This window comes from Protopterus annectens, chromosome 4.part1 (assembly GCF_019279795.1).
Source record: "Protopterus annectens isolate FY-2018-M chromosome 4.part1, PAN1.0, whole genome shotgun sequence".
NCBI lineage: Eukaryota > Metazoa > Chordata > Ceratodontiformes > Protopteridae > Protopterus > Protopterus annectens.
The window spans coordinates 999,154,751-999,167,655 of NC_056734.1; the positions used below are offsets into that span (position 1 = coordinate 999,154,751).

The 12,905-nt window shown below is 46.0% G+C and overlaps 1 protein-coding gene across 7 annotated transcripts in view; it reads left to right on the forward strand.

Moving 5' to 3' along the window:
• Positions 1 to 12,905, forward strand: part of RUBCN (rubicon autophagy regulator) — a 2,564,006-nt gene that overhangs the window by 336,252 nt on the left and 2,214,849 nt on the right. The gene's annotated exons all lie outside the window — the stretch shown is intronic.

Genomic DNA, 12,905 nt, shown 5'->3' on the forward strand with positions numbered 1-12,905 from the left:
AGAAATGAAAGTGTGAGGAGTAGCCCAAGTAGCCGCTGCACAAATGGTGTCAATAGGCAGTCTGTCTTGGAAGGCTAAAGAAGTAGCCAAAGCTCTGGTGGAATGGGCCTTCGGTTTATCAGGCAGCTTTTGATGTCTAATTTCATATACAAGGGAAATCAAAGATGTTAGCCATCTGGATAATGATACCTTTGAAACTGAAAGTCCCTTTCTGCTTTCCGCATAGGAGACAAACAGCTGATCAGATTTCCTGAACTGTTTTGTTCTATCCAAATAGTACCTCAATTGACGGTGAACATCCAGGCAGTGTAATTTTTGTTCAGACCTATTGGAGTATTCTGGAAAAAAGACAGGTAGATCAATGCTTTGATTTAGATTTGACGTCGAGACCACCTTAGGCAAAAAGGATGGGTTAGTTCGTAAGGATACTCTGTCCTTATGAAACAAAAGATAAGGAGGACGACAGCTGAGTGCTTGAAGCTCTGAAACTCTTCTAGCTGATGTAATAGCTACCAGAAAAAGAGTCTTCCATGATAATAATTTTAAAGAACAGGAGACTGCAGGTTAAGGGGGAGAATCAAAGAAGCAAGAACTAAATTTAGGTCCCAAGGAGAAGGAGGATTTCTTATGGGAGGTCTGAGAAGAAAAACTCCTTTCAAAAAGGCTTTGCAAAGCTTGTGGGACATTAAGGCAGATTCAGAAATACCCACATGAAAGTTAGAAATAGCTGCCAATTGAACTTTAAGTGTAGAGGGAGATGAACCGGCATGGAAGAGTTCAGCTAGAAAATCAAGGACTAATTGGATGGAAGCAGTGAAAGGATCTATGTCCTTTCCTTGAGCCCAATATGTGAAGCGTTTCCACTTACTCAAATAAATCTTCCGAGTGGAAGATTTATGGGAAGCTATCAAAATATCTCTAACAGAGTGAGATAATTGAGGAAGCCTGGCTAAGGTTGGAACTGGAGGAACCAAGCAGTGAGGTTCAGAGATGAAACTGACCCGACTGATGGATCAAAAGATCTGGAACTAGGTCCAGATTCCACGGTCACCAAAAGAAAACGATGTAGAAAGGGGAACCACACTTGACGAGGCCAGTAAGGAGCAATGAGGATCAATGAGGCCTTCTGAGCGATAGCTTTCTGTATCACTTGAGAGATTAGTGGGAAAGGAGGAAACGCATACAGAAGTCCGCCAAACTTGGACTAGAGCGTCTCTGCTGGGTTGGCCTGGTAAAGGGAATAGAGGGAAATATTCTCTGCACGTGCTGGTTTGCGGAGTAGCAAAAGGAGCGCAGCAAGGCTGACCCCACTTGAGAAAAATTTCTCTCACTACAGAGTCTTTCAGAGACCACTCGTGAGGCATGAGTATAGTTCTGCTCAACTTGTACGCAATTTGATTGGACTTTCCGGGATGTCTATCAGAAACCGCTGAGAAGAAATCGCCCATTTCCACAGTCTGTGTGCTTCTCGGCACAGGGGGTATGACCTGGTTCCGCCTTGTTTGTTGATGTACCACACTACAGACATATTGTCTGTTTGGATTGCAATCGTTCCCAAGGGAAGAGAGTCTTGAAGGGCTTGCAACGCTAAAAGCACTGCTCTCATCTCCAGAACATTTATGTGCAAGTGGCATTCGTTTGGTTGCCATGTGCCCTGGACCGTCCTGCCCTGATAATGCCCCCCCCACCCGATCAGGGAGGCATCCGTTGTCAGAGTAGCAACCGGAGGAGGTGGAACAAATGGCCTTCCCAACAAGAGCTGAGGGGAAGACATCCACCACATGAGATGATTTTTGCACGCTTGCGTGATCATAATGGTGTGAGACATTGGAAGTTGCTGGTATGACCATTGAGTAAAAAGCATCCATTGAAGGATCCGCATGTGGAATCTGGCTAATGGAAGCAGAGGTATGGCCGCTGCCATAATTCCCAACACTTTCAGAACTAACCTGGCTTTGATTCTGTTGTTGCTGAAAAGGAGTGATACCAGTTTGTGAATGTCTGTTATTCTCTGATGTGTTAGTCTCGCAGACATGTTTACTGTATCTAGATTTGCGCCTATGTAGGTAATAGCGACAAGGCGACAAAACAGACTTTTCGCAATTTATTGAAATACCCAGCTTTTGACAAACGCGAAAAGTGTAATCTCTGGCCATCAGAAGCAGATGCTTGGTGGGAGCTGTGAGGAGCCAGTCGTCCAAATATGGAAACACCTGGAATCCTTGTCGTCTCAGGTGAGAAGCTACCTCTGCCATGCATTTGGTAAACACCGGGGGCAGTGGTGAGGCCACAGGGCAGGGCCCCGCACTGAAAATCACCGCTTCCCGGCCTGAAGCCGAGGAATCTTCTCGGGGGTCTGTTCATTTTTATGTGATAGTACGCATCCTGAAGGTCTATAGAGCACATCCAGTTTCCTTTGCCCAAAAGGGGAAGGATGGATTGCAGCGTGACCATCCGAAATCTTGTTTTCTTGACTGACCTGTTCAAGACACTGAGATCCAAAATTGGTCTCCAGTCCCCTGTTTTCTTTGGAACTAAAAAGAACCTTGAGTAGATTCCGGATCCTTGCTGGTCTGCTGGAACTGGCTGAATTGCTCTTTTTGCAAGCAGTTTTGAAATCTCCAAAACCGCTAGATCCCTTTGAGCGGGTGGAACATCTGGAAGGGATTTTTTTGACTGATTTGGAAAGCGAAGAAAGGGGATAGAATAGCCTTCGGAAATGATGGACTGTACCCATTTGTCTCGAGACAGGGATAGCCGCATCCAGGCATGCCTACGTAAGGCCACACCTGTCCCTGCGGCTCTGCTCGCTCCATCAGCCGCGTAAGAAAGAAGGCGCATGGAGGAGTTGGTTATGGAGTTAAGGGTAGCCAGCTGCGTGTTCATCTTGTCTTGGAAACCCGCAGCTGTAGGATCCTTTAACATTTCACTCGCTTTCTTGATCAAGTCCCTTTGAAGACGAGTAAAATGGCACAGGTAGTTCAGCGAACGCATGGTAAATGTCGCTGACGAGAACATCCGCTTCCCGTACCTGTCCATGGACCTAGATTCCTTGTTAGGTGGATGGACAGGTACTGAAGGATCAGCTAGTTCCTTCTTAGTGGCAGCAGCTACCACCATAGCATCCACAGAAACTCCTTTTGTTAAGAACTGTTTGTCTGCTGGTGCCGTTATGAACTTGGAGGGTCTCCTGGGAGTGGGGTCCACTGAATCAGGAGCCGTCCATGCCTTCTTAGCAACCACCTGCATGAGGGGGTCAAAGGGGGGGGACACCCAGGAGGTGGAAGGATGAGAGCCAAACGCCTCAAGATACACAGATTTGTCCTCCAAAGGGTTGAGGGCTGGCCAATTTCCCCTCTGTTTCAGGATCTCCAGAATGTCTGCAAATGAGACATCTTCAGAGGGGGAACCCTCGGAATCAACCAAATCTGTGTCTGACGTGATGGACTCAGGTGAGTCAATGTGTTTCCTCTTACACTTCCTCTTCCGAGGGGGCTCTTCTGCCAAATCAGGAGAGGCCTCGGAAGAGGATGAAATCCCACAGGGGTTCCTGAGGAGCTGGCTCTCTGCAGTCCGGGATGAGGGAGTGAGTCGACTTGACCTGAGGCACCGGCCGGGAGCCGACTGTGGGTAGAGCCAGGCTCTAACACACCGCATGACCTCGAATGCACCCCTGTCAGGCAAAGCCAGAGGTCCCCGCCGAGAAGCTGAGAACCTCCTCGGCACCGACAGTGATGGCTCCGAGGCGATGTCGGAGCCGAACTCACCAGCGCAGCACCGAGAGGGAGAGGGGGTCGGACAAGGGTCCGATGCCACTCACCCCTCGGAGCCGACGAGAAGTCCGGCGCCGAGATTCTTCAAAGGAAGAAATACGGAGCCGAAGACAATTGTATCGGCTCCGCGCCATCACAGTCTCAGTTCCGACCGACCCGAGCTCAAAAGAGTCGAAGGAGGAATATATTGATGGACAGGGGCAGGCATCGACTGATGAGTCGGGCTCTGAAGCATCTGGGCTAGTGCCTCGGACTTGAGAAGTCGATTCACTACCCTCTGAAGGTCATGATCCGACAGCCTCGATGACCTAGAGGAGTGAGATCTATGGCTCCGTTCAGACAGCAGGGGAGATCCTGGAGCCGAATGAACGGAGCCAAGGGATGGTGACCTGGACCTCTTCCTAGTTGTCGGCTCCGAAGGTCTGGTCGGAGCCGACACGGGAGTTTCTAATACCTCGGCTCCAGCCGGAGCCGAGGGAACCACAGGAACTGTGGACTGAGACTCATCGGCTCCAGCTGGAGCCGATGTAGACAGAGGCTTAGAGACCTTAGGTCTCGGCTCAGTAGTCGGAGCCGAAGACTTAGATGCCTTAGAGGGCTTCCCTGTAGAAACAGAAAGGGAATCCTCTGGCTTGAGTAAGCCTCTTAATATCAATTTATTTTTTCTTTCCTGCAGGACCCTGGGGCTGAAGCCATGGCACACAGCACAGGAGTCCTGCAGGTGCAAAGGCCCCAGACAGTAGACACAAGAAGTGTGAGCGTCTGTCAGAGACATTTTCTGACAGCACGCATCACACTTCTTGAATCCGGAAACCTTTGCTTCTTTAGACATTTTTAAACAGGTGTAACAAACACACACACACAAACACACTAATTACACCCTGTCAAGTTTAAATAATAATAAAAAAACCACTAACTAGGATTTTGAAAATAATACACACACTCCACTAGGGAAGAGAAAAAGGCCTGTAGGCCCAAGGGAAGAACCTAAAGTTCTTGAAGGAAAAAAACGGGAATTTTTTTGAAGGGGATAAAAATTTCTCTAAACTAAGGGAAATAGGTAAAAATATTAAGATTAAAGGGGTTTATATAGACTAAATTACACAAGAAAAAGTCACTTACCAAGAACCGGTAGAAAACCAACCTCGATAGCTGTAGCGGCAAACGAGATCTGAGGTAACTCTCGCCTAGCATTGTGGGATATAAGGGGAGCCTCGAGCCGGTGGAACCAACTCTCGAGCTTTTAGAGTGGCCGAGGTCGGCTCCGAACCCATCCAGCAAGAATGAAGGCGAGATAGACAACTTAACATAAAATATTTACAATTTAGTTTACAGGGCTTAGGGAGGTTATTTTAGTGGAGGCTTGGGGAGAAAAGCTAGACATTAAAATTTATGTACAGAATACTTACAGTGGAGGCTTGGGGAGAAAGCTCCACAATGCAAAGTTTTATTACATGGTTAATAACAAAGGAAGTTAGAGATTGAAAGCAACAAGTAGCGTTCAAAGGAGTGAGAAAATAAATAAGCAGTTTAGCTTCAGGAGTGAAAACAGACATATAGAATTGCAGCTAAAATTGCTGTTTACAAAAATCATCATTAATTTAAAGTGAGGTTAGAGAGGTAAGAAGGTTAACCTGGGGTAAACGGAGGGGAGAGCATGAGAGGAATGGGTGGAAGAGTACAGTTGCATTTCCTCTTTAGATAGAGGTAAGAATGAAGTTGAGTTTTGAAGTTATTAAGGTTGTCACAGGTTCTCAGTGTGGAGGGCAGAGCATTCCATTTTTTAGCTAGGCAATAAGATAGCAGAAGCTGCCCAGCAGGGTGCTTGAGTTTATGGATGATGATCTAGTTTTGGTGGGTAGATCTAAGGGGTCTGGGGGGTTATAAGGTTGCAGAATATTGGATAGTGCAGGACACTTAGTAGGTTGGAACAGTAATTTGTGTGCAGTGGTGATTTGGTGGAGGTTAAGTAGATTGGGGAGTTCAAGCCAGTTTAGAGTGTGAATGGAGGTGCAGTGATGAGAGGAGGATTTTGCATTTGTGGCGAATTTGGCAATTTTATTATAACATACTTCCAGTTTGGAGGTGAGAGAGGAAGATAAATTAGTGAGCAGAGGAGCGCCATACAGTAGAGAGGGGAGTAGGTAGGTGGTGGCGAGGGTTAGTCTGGTGGAAGGAGAGAGGAAGTGATTGTTTCTGTAAAGAAGGCCACGTTTTGTGTGGGTTTTCTTGATATTTAGCTGGATGTGATTACTAAATTTTAGGTGTTCATCAATGGTTACACCAAGAAGTTTGGCTGAGGGTATGACCTCGATAATGGAGTTGTTAAGACTGGTGATATGGAGTAAGTTTTTGTCGACAGGGAAGGATTTTGAGGGAGAGAATAGAAGGAACTTTGTTTTGTTGGCACTTAGTGAGAGGTGATTTTGCAGCATCCAATTTTCGATGGTGGAGAAAGCAGCTTGAGTTAGAAATTGGAGATCTTTTAGGTTAGAGGCATGACAGATCAGAGTGGAATCATCAGCATATTGCACAATTTTGGTGTTAGCTATGGCTTTGTGGAAGTTGTTAATAAAGATGTTGAAAAGCAATGGGCCAAGGATTGAACCTTGGGGTACTCCAGTGGGGGTTGGCAGGAAAGTAGAGGTGGCCTGGCCCCATTTCATGGCTTGGGATCTATCAGAAAGGTAGCTGGAGAACCAGGAAAGAGTTTTATTGGAGATGTTGAGGTTAGACAGATGATTTAATAGGTGACTATGGGAGATGGTATCAAAGGCTTTAGAAAAGTCTAGCAGAACAGAGGATACGATATTGCCACAGTCACAAGCAGAATTGACAGACTGTAAGAAGGAGAGAAGGGCAGAGTTGATACTGTGTCCAGGACGGAAGCCATGTTGGGTAGGGGAGAGTAGTTGGTGTTTGGTATGGAATGGCAGTAGTTGTAAGTGGATACATTTTTCAAGAATTTTGGAGATTGGGGAGAGGATGGCTATGGGGCGGAAATTGGAGGTGTTAAAATTTTTGCCACCCTTGTGAAGTGGAAGTATAAAAGCAGAACGCCATAGTTTGGGTACATAAGGGTGGTACTCACCATAACTTGGCATCTGTGTTGTCCATCGTCACCATTCATCACAATCCCACCCTCATTCCTTCTCTCCTGGAGGATTGGCATGAGTAGGGGAGACCTAGTCTGGTGGCATTTCCTTTTCTGTTTGTCTTCTCTCTCCAGGACAAACTTGATCTGAGGGATTAGAGGGCAGCAGTGCATTATGGAGGGGAGGAGCTTGAGCTAAGCTGTTGTCTAGAGTGCTGACTCGAATCCCATCCTAGACCCATGCATGACAAATGGTGACTATGGATAACACAGATGCCAAGTTATGCTGAGTACATAACTATTATATTGTCCCGTTTCTATCCTCAGTGATATAACTTCTTCCTACCCTTATGAGCCATGATGTTATTGGTCAGGCTAGAGTAGTACGTCAAGCCTCTGTGTTTATTATTTTCTGCAGCTGTTATGTTTATTGCAAAAAAGCTGTTGCATTTAATGCCTAAAATGCTTAAGCATTTAAAATGTTTCTGCAGTTGTCATATCTTTTTATTAAACATCTCTATTAAATTGTGCATTTTAATTTGCAATACAAATTCTCATATATTAATGGTAAAGAAAACAAACTGTAATAAGTTTCCATTGTGCAGATGTTCATCGTGCATACAGCTGCAGTCATAATAGATGGGTTCTCCTGCCGTCAGGCGGGTCCTCGGTCGGCCGAATTCCAAATTTTAGGTCCGGCGTCGGTTGTAGTCGCTTCTTCCCTGACGTCAGTGTGACAGGGGTATAAAGGAACCAGCCGACGCCATTTTCTTCAGTCTTTCTTGCCACGCGGTGCCCGAAGCAGAAGCAATTCGCAAGTGCCAGTCGGCCAGCTCCTGAAATTACGAAAATTTTGAAACCGAAGGCTTCTTGAAAGCTAAGTACCCCGTTGGGGAAACTTTTCTTGCCTCAGACCGATGTCAGACAAAGTTAATAATTGTATTTCTTGTGGGAAGCAAATACCGCATAAGGATTTCCATTCCCTGTGTATACCTTGTTTAGGCCCAGGCCACGACGTCTCGGTCTGTCGCTTTTGTGCTACATTCAACAAACGCACCATTAAGCATCGGGCGGAGTTCGCCCAGCATTATTTTGGAAAAACATTTAACTATATTATGTCGGATACTCCGACTCCAGTTTTGTCTAAAAAACGCAAAGATAAGGACTGACACACGAGGTCCGCGGCCTCTACCGACACCACGCCAAAGCCGACTACATGTGGTCCGGTTCTCAGCGAGGCGCCTACGCAGCCCCTGACTACCGACGACACTTCTTTGGCGGTGTCTCCTGTGCCCGAGGTCGCAGGCTCCTCGGCCCACACCCCAACTACAGATACCGAAGCCACTCTTGGTGTTGAACCTCAAAATGTGGACAGGTCTACCTCCACTCAAGGTGTCTTCAGACCTTCCTCTTCTTTCTCCATCAAGGCTTTCACTAAGTCTAAAGCAGCCATGCACTCTAAGAGACAAGCTACACAGGGCCCATCTCCAGGCCCCATGCCTAAAAACAGATGCTTAAAATGGCTGAGGATTTAATTACTCTTATCAGGGGTTCTCAACCCCACGGACAAAGGCCCAGAGTGGAGGAAGAATCCCCCTCCTCTGATCAGAGCTCCATTATTTCAGAGCACTCTGATGATCAGGAACATTCTTACTCCCCTTTTGAAGACTCTGATGCGGAAGAGTTCATTCCTTCTGTATCCCCCCCCCAGAGGATTACTCATTTGGGGAAACTTTGCATACTTTAAGGGAACACTTCCACTGGGAAGGCCAAGATTATTCAGATTCCAAGAAAAGGCTTAGGGAATTTCTCTTACTACCTCACACAGGCCTCTGGCTATACCTGCTGTCTTGGACATCCTAGATGATGTTTACTCGGAGGCCTGCCTTAACCCGGACTCTCTGCCTCCAGCCCCAGTTAAGCCTGACAGGTACTACAGGGTTCCTGACTCACACCAATTTCTATACAAAAGCCATGCTGCTGACCCAGAAACCATCTCACAGGGCCCCAAGGGAATTAAGGCCTCCACTGCTAAAAATCCATTACCTTCCGAGAGAGATCCCAGATCCTTAGAAAGGTGGGGAAAAAAGGTATATACCTCGGCTACCTTAACCATGAGGGCCTTAAACTGTCAGTTCCATATGCTAAAATACCAACAGTTTTTGTTATCATAATTGAAAAGTAAAATGTCACAACCTGAACAACCAGACTTGAAGGAGTTGCAGGATTTGATGCATAGTGCAGAACAAGTGGGTAAGCATACCTTACAATGTGGTTTTGATGCTCTAGAGGCCTCATGTAGAGCTGCTGTTACAGGATCAGTCATACGTAGACATGCCTGGCTCAAGGAACAAACCTTGCCTGATCATGTCAAAGCTAAATTACTAGATGCCCCTCTTCAAAAGGATGTATTATTTGGTGCTAATGCTGAGGAGGTATTAAGGAAAATGGAGGAAAAGACTAAATCAATGCAAACTGTGAAAGTTTTTCTACAGGTACAGCCCCCACGTTTCAGTAGAAATTGGCCTTCCAAAAATTGGTCCTTTCCAGCCATGGACAGACCCCAAAGAGGCAGATACAGGCGCCAGAGGGGCAGAGGACAATCCCAAGGATCGTTTAGAGGCAGACAATGGCAAGCTCCTACACAAAGAGGTGGTGAGGATAACTCGCAATCATTCAGAAAGCAAGCCCAATGACTTTCCCCTTTGCATGCCAAGCAAGACTCAAATGGCAGCCCCCTTAGGAGGAAAGCTGGCATTATTTTCAAAAAATTGACATATTGTCACAAAAGACAAATGGATCCTGGACATTATAAACAGAGGCTACAGATTCCATTTTCACACCCTTCCAAAATGAGAGGCATGCCAAACCTGCCACACAATCAAAGGGCAGAGGCACAAAGGCAAATTACAGATCTCATAGACATGAAAGCTATTCAAGAGGTACCTCACGCGAACAAGCTCAAGGTTTTATTCCAGGCTATTCCTGGTACCAAGGAAGGGAAAAGATTGGAGACCTATTTTGGACCTATCCATCCTAAACACATTTCTACTCGTACCAAAATTCAAGATGCTCACTCTACAGCAACTTCTTCCCATGCTGGGCAAGGAGTCTTGGCTGGTAACATTGGACCTCAAGGAGGCATACCTGCATGTCCCAATCAGACAAAATTGCAGAAGATACCTCAGATTTCTTGCATGTTCAACCCATTATCAATTCTCTGCATTGCCCTTTGGCTTATCTACTGCCCAGAGTATTCACGAAATGCCTGGCATCAGTAATTGCCTACTGCAGACTTCAAGGGATACAAATATACCCCTATTTGGACGACTGCCTGATCCAAGCGGACAGCAAGCACATTCTTCTGAAACATCTGGCTTATGTAATAATGTTGTTGAACTCTCTGGGATACACAGTCAACAAAAAGAAATCAAGGCTAATACCCTCTCGGAAGATAATTTTCCTGGGTGCCAACTTGGACACAAACACCCAGATGGCCTACCTCACACCAGAGAAGCAGGGGCAACTAACTCAATACTTCAGAGCACTAGCAAATTGCACCAGGCTGACTGCAAGGAAAATCCTGCAGGCTCTGGGATTCATGGCATCTTGCATCTTACTAATCCCATGTGCAAAGCTGCATATGAGGAAACTTCAATGGTACCTGAAAAACATATGGTCTCAACACAGCCACAGTTTGGAAACAATAATACCACTAATTCCATGTCTGTAAAAGGAATTTCTGTGGTGGGCTCAAGCATGCCAAACAAACACAGGTCTTCCATTCAGCAAGCCTCAAGCAAATCAAGTCATCACAACATACGCCTCGGACTACGCCTGGGGGGCACACATGACAGATCGGTGCATTCAGGGCAAATGGTCCCAAAAAGAAAAGCACCTTCACATCAATCAAAAGGAAATGCTAGCAGTAATAAATGCTATTATAGCTTTCAAGGACCTTCTGCAACCAGGTCAACTATTGAAAAGAACGGACAACACCACAGTTATGTGGTACATAAACAAACAGGGAGGAATACATTCATACCCCCTATGCAGACTGGCCATGTCACTTTGGAACATGGCCATGGAAATCGAACTACAAGCACAGTACGTGCCAGGCAAGGAAAACACGCTGGCAGACAACCTAAGCAGAAATATGACAGATCCACAAGAATGGAAGTTGCATCCAAAAGTTTTTACAGAAATAATCCAAGCATGGGGAAGGCCAGACATAGATCTCTTTGCCTCCCACAAAAATCACCAATTGACAAAATTCTGCTCAAGGATTTTCCATCCAAAGACCTGGAGAGTGGACGCTCTCTCTTTCAGTTGGACATCAATGACAGTTTATGCCTTCCCACCTCTTCCTCTGCTGCCCAAAGTTCTATTGAAAACCAGAGCAGACAGACCAAAGATGATTCTCATTGCTCCGGACTGGCCAAGACAACACTGGTACCCACTCCTGAGGAGCCTGACGCATTCCCCACCATGGACCCTGCCTCTAATGCCTCTTCTTCTGACTCAGCACAGCTTCAAAACTCTTCACAGCCAGCTAAAAACACTCAATCTAGCCGCATGGAAGATTCCTTAGCATCACAACAGACCCTACTCTCCAAGGAGGTGCAGGATGTCATTTTGGAGGCCAGAAGGCCGTCAACTAGAAAAGCTTACTCTGCAAAATGGAAACTGTTTTGTGTCTGGAATGAGAAAAAGGGCCAGGATCCTGGAAAACTGAATTTACCTCAAATACTACAGTATTTTGCTGAGCTGCTAAGCAGTGGACTTTCATTCTCCTCCATCAAAATCCATGCCTCAGCCATTTCTGCAGAATACAACACTGATCCACCCTTATTCTCTCACCCTCTCTTAAGACAGTTCCTCAGAGGGGCTAAGAATCTAAGACCCCAAGGAAACAACCAATACCTGCTTGGGATCTCAATTTCATTCTAGAAAAACTGACCTTGCCTCCCTTTGAGCCAGCTGCCTCATCAGATTTGCAATATTTGTCCTGGAAAACAGCTTTCCTTCTGGCTATTACCTCAGCTCGTAGAGTTTCAGAACTACAAGCTCTCATGGCTGTGCAGCCTTTTATCATCTTCCATCAGGACAGAGTTTCCTTACGAACCAACCCGTCCTTTATGCCTAAAGTGGTATCCAGGGTAGCTTTGAATCAGGCCATACACTTACCTACCTTTTATCCTAACCCTCAAAACAAAGGGGAGAGATTACTACATTCCTTGGACATCCACAGACAACTCCGTTATCATCTGGACAGAACAAAACCTTTCAGAAAATCAGAACAGCTCTTTGTGTCCTATGCTGTAGGAGCTCAAGGAAAGCCAATTTCGAAACAGACAGTCTCAAAATGGATAGCCCACTGCATACGCTTTTGCTATTCTTTTCATGGCAAAACTGTACCTACAGGCATCAGATCTCACTCCACAAGGGCCACAGCTACCTCTGCAGCTTTCCTCAGAGGAGTTCCTACCAAAGATATTTTGGAAGCAGCCACTTGGAGTTCTGTGCATACCTTCTCCAAGCACTACCACCTACCATTATACTCCAAAACTAGAGCAGGCTTTGCCACTGCAGTCTTGCAGGGCATCCTGGCTCCTCCTAGTTCCACCTAGTGCCTACCACCCCTTTCTTAGCTTTGGGATTCTACCCATCTGTTATGACTGCAGCTGTATGCATGATGAACATAGTACAGTTTTGTACCTACCATAAATGTAGATGTTCGAGTGCTAATACAGCTGCAGTCCAGGTTTCCCTCCCTCCTTCCCCTCTTGGGACAGGCCTATAGGCTAACACATCCTTATACAACCTGATTGGGGTATTCATTTATGGTGTATTTGCTTGCAACTACTGTATTTTGATTATATTGCACTGCTTTATTACACAAATTTATGTATTGCCTTCCTTCTGGGGGCACCTGACATCTGGGGCAAGAAAAACTGAAGAAAATGGCGTCGGCTGGTTCCTTTATAACCCTGTCGCACTGACGTCAGGGAAGAAGCAACTACAACCGACGCTGGACC